The sequence below is a fragment of the Tamandua tetradactyla genome, chromosome 6 (genome assembly GCF_023851605.1).
Source record: "Tamandua tetradactyla isolate mTamTet1 chromosome 6, mTamTet1.pri, whole genome shotgun sequence".
NCBI classification, from domain to species: domain Eukaryota; kingdom Metazoa; phylum Chordata; class Mammalia; order Pilosa; family Myrmecophagidae; genus Tamandua; species Tamandua tetradactyla.
Genome location: NC_135332.1, coordinates 135554879 through 135558579, shown reverse-complemented (window position 1 = coordinate 135558579; position 3701 = coordinate 135554879). Strand labels below are relative to the sequence as shown.

The 3701-nt window shown below is 41.4% G+C and overlaps 1 pseudogene; it reads left to right on the top strand.

The window, feature by feature from the left end:
* Positions 1-353: 353 nt before the first annotated feature.
* LOC143686373 (dual specificity protein phosphatase 13B pseudogene) lies at positions 354-1210 on the top strand (annotated as a pseudogene).
* Positions 1211-3701: the final 2491 nt, after the last annotated feature.

Sequence of the window (3701 nt, the reverse complement as noted above, 5' to 3'; positions counted from 1 at the left end):
TTTGGTTGTCCCCACTGCTTGCAAGAATATTAGGAATTCTTCAAATGTGGAAGTTCAATTTTTCTTCTTTTCTCCTCAGTCCCTCAAGGAGATTTTACAAATACTTTTTTATTCACTGCCTAAATTACTCTGGGCTATATCAAGGCATCATGCTAACCTGGAAAACCAACAAGATCTCATATTCTATCCAAGATTTCATTTTCTAGTGCCACCAGAACTGACAGAACCAACAGAATAGACAGCACCCCAGGGAAGCCATTGAAGAAACCTGGAGAGAAAGCTAGCAGATGTCACCATGAGCCTTTCCAGATGAGAGAGAAATTCCAAACGTCATCGGCCATCCTGAACCAAGGATGGACTCGTTGCAGAAACAGGACCTCTGGAGGCGTAAGATCCACAGGACAGTCTTGTTGACCCCCTACCAGCCACCCACATTTTCCTAACTGCAATGGCTACTGTGGTCCTGCTGGGCTACCCCAATGATCCACATCAATGAGGTCTGGCCCAACCTCTTCCTAGGAGACACATATGCAACCTGAGACAAGAGCAAGCTCAGCCAACTGGGCATTACCCACATTGTGAATGTTGCTGCAGTCAAGTTTCAGGTGGACACAAGTGCCAAGTTCTACTGTGGAATTCCTTGACTATCGCATTGAGGCTGATGACAACCCCTTCTATGACCTCAGCATCTACTTTATGCCTGTTGCAGGATACATCTGAGATGCTTCAGCATTTCCCAAGGCCAGGTACTGGTTCACTGTACCACGGGTGTGAGCTGCTCTGCCGTGCTCATCCTGGTTTTCCTCATGGTCTGTGAGAACATGATGCTGGTAGAGGCCATGCAGGCAGTGCAGGCCTACCATGACATCTGCCCCAACTAGGGCTTCCTCTGGCAGCTCCAGGTTCTGAACAACCAACCGAGGCAGGAGACAGGCAGTTCTGACCTGGTGGGTAACCAGGAGCCCCACCCCTCCAGCCAGCATGGCCTGACCAGACCATCCTGGCCTTGGAGACAGCAGTCTCTGCTGTTTCCAGTGATCCTGAAATGTAAATAGCAAGTGGAGGCTTACCTAAGATAGAGGCAGGAATAGCTGGGCAGAGAAGAGCTGAGCAGGTGGATTTTCCTGACCCAGTCCAGAGATTCCTTATGCAAAAGAGAGTTCAGTCTGTTTCTGAATAAAGCATTCATCATAATAAAGACAAGACATCAAACAACCAAAAAAGATTCATGAGCCTATGGTGTTCAACTAAATTGACCATACAAGTTAAATTAGGTAATGCTACCCAAAATATAGATTTTGCACCAAATAAATATCATTCCCTTTGGTCTCACTCAGAAGTTGAAATTTTAAAATATGGATATCATCCTTTACCCTGTATTCTGATCTACTTTAGTCCTATCCAGATCAACTTCATTCATATCTCTACTGGAAGTCTGATCACTTTTTCAACTTTTTAAACAATCCCTGTGTGGATAGTGCTGACTTCCATAGCTTCAGGGCTCTCACTCTGAGTCTCAGGTACCACATAAATACCCAAAGTTTCTAGGAATGACTACAGATATTCATAATTCTCCTGAATATATGTGACTGCTATAAGAGTTTATAATCTAGGACCCTTTACAATAGGCTCCACCTGATAACCCATGCTCTCGACTTCAGCTCACTGAGTTTTTATATTATAGTTAGTCCATATGAGTGAGACGTGACAATATTTGGCTTTTTATTTCTGGCATTTCATTCAATATGCAGTCCTTAAGTTTCATTCACCTTGTTGTGTGTGTCACAACTTCATTCCTTCTTGGGGCTGTTCAGTAGTTGTACATACCACAGTCGCTCCTTCCTTCGCTCAGTCGTTGTATGCTTAGGCCATCTCTATGCATTGGGAATCAGGAATACTGCCACTGTAAATGCCAGTGTGCAAATGTCCATTCATATTCCCACATTCAATTCCTGCAGGTATATATCGAGCAATGGTATTACAGGATCATATGGCAATCCCACCTTTAGCCTCCTGTGGAAGCACCACATAGCCCTTCAAGGGGCTGCACCTCTCAATTTCTCAACTGACAGTGAATAGGTATGTCTCTTTCTCCACATTTTCTCTAGCACTTGTTTCTCCTTGTTCATGTTTAAACAATTTTATTCACACATCATACAATCCAACCTAAGTAAATAGACATGCCTTTGCCACTATAATCTATATGAAGATATTTCCTTTCTTTCACAAAGACTCCATATCCCTCCCCATACCCCCTGCCTGTTTATATTTAGTTTGACTTAATGCCTTTGTTACATTCAGTGGAAGCATATTGCAGTGTTATTGTTGTCTATAGACCCTAGCTTGCATTGATTGCACTTTTTTCCTATACACCTTCCCATTTTTGATGCCTTGCAATGCTGACATTCATTTGTTCTCCCTCATGCAAAAACATTTTTATATTTGTACATTTAATCACCATCATTGTCCACGCTAGGCATTCCTAAGTTATACCATCTCAGTCTTTATCCTCTTTCTTTCTTTCTGGTTTCATACGTGCTCCCAGCCCTTCTCCCTCAATCATACTCACATTCAGCTTCATTCAGTGTACTTATATTTCTGTGCTACCATCAGAGAGTATTGTGCTATCCGTTTCTGAATTTTTACCATTTTATGGCACAATCTGTATTCTTTTAGCACCAAATGCCCAATTTCTGCTCTATTTTTATCTCCTGATAGCCTGTGTTTTTAACTTTAACCCTCAAATTTCACTCATTAATGTTAGTTGATATTAGTGAGACCGTACGGTATTTGTCCTTTTGCTTCTGGCTAATTTCACTCAGCATAATGTCCTCAAGTTTCATCCACATTATTATATGCTTCATGTCTTTATTCTGTCTTATAGCTGTGTAATATTCCATTGTATTTACATACCATAGCTTGTTTAGCCACTCATCCGTTAATGAATCTTTGGGCTGTTGCCATCTCTTGGCAATCCTGAATAATGCTGCTATAAGCATTGATCTACATCCAAAGTTATCTTGATAACAGAAATTGGATCTAACCAAAATGGGCCAGCCTGACATGCAAAGTAGCTTAGACTTTAACCTATAGGTCACCTATACTTAGTAATAAAAATCTTGCCCATCATCATATTAAGGCTGCCATTTTTTTACATGCATTCTGTGACTAAGCATGTAATCAAGCTGTACACGTGTAAAAATTAGATCACTTCTAATTGCATCATCTGGAGTCATTGTGCTCATTATCCTAAACTTGCTTATCTTTTGATACCTTAAAATTTTCAGAGTTACTACAATTTGGGTAGACAGATTTGCACCCCAATAAACCATCTGATCTCCTGCTTCACACGTAACGATAAGCTCTTTCTGTTTTTGAAACCCTAGTTTCTCAGAAATTGGTCATTTGAGCTCATCAGGCAAAAAATCCACCGTCTTTGTCTGGTAACGTAGTTGTTGAATTGTGTTCCCCAAAAGATATGTCAAAGTCCTAATTTGTGATACCTATGAATGTGACCTTATTTGAAAATAGGGTCTTTGCAGGTGTAATTATGCTGAAGATCTAGAAATGCGGTCATCCTGGATTTAAGTGGGCTTCAAACCCAAGGCCTGGTGTCCTGAAAAGAGATAGGAGAGGGAGATTTGAGACACAGAGACACACAGAGGAGAAGGCCATTGAAGACGAAGGCTGACTGAAGTGCT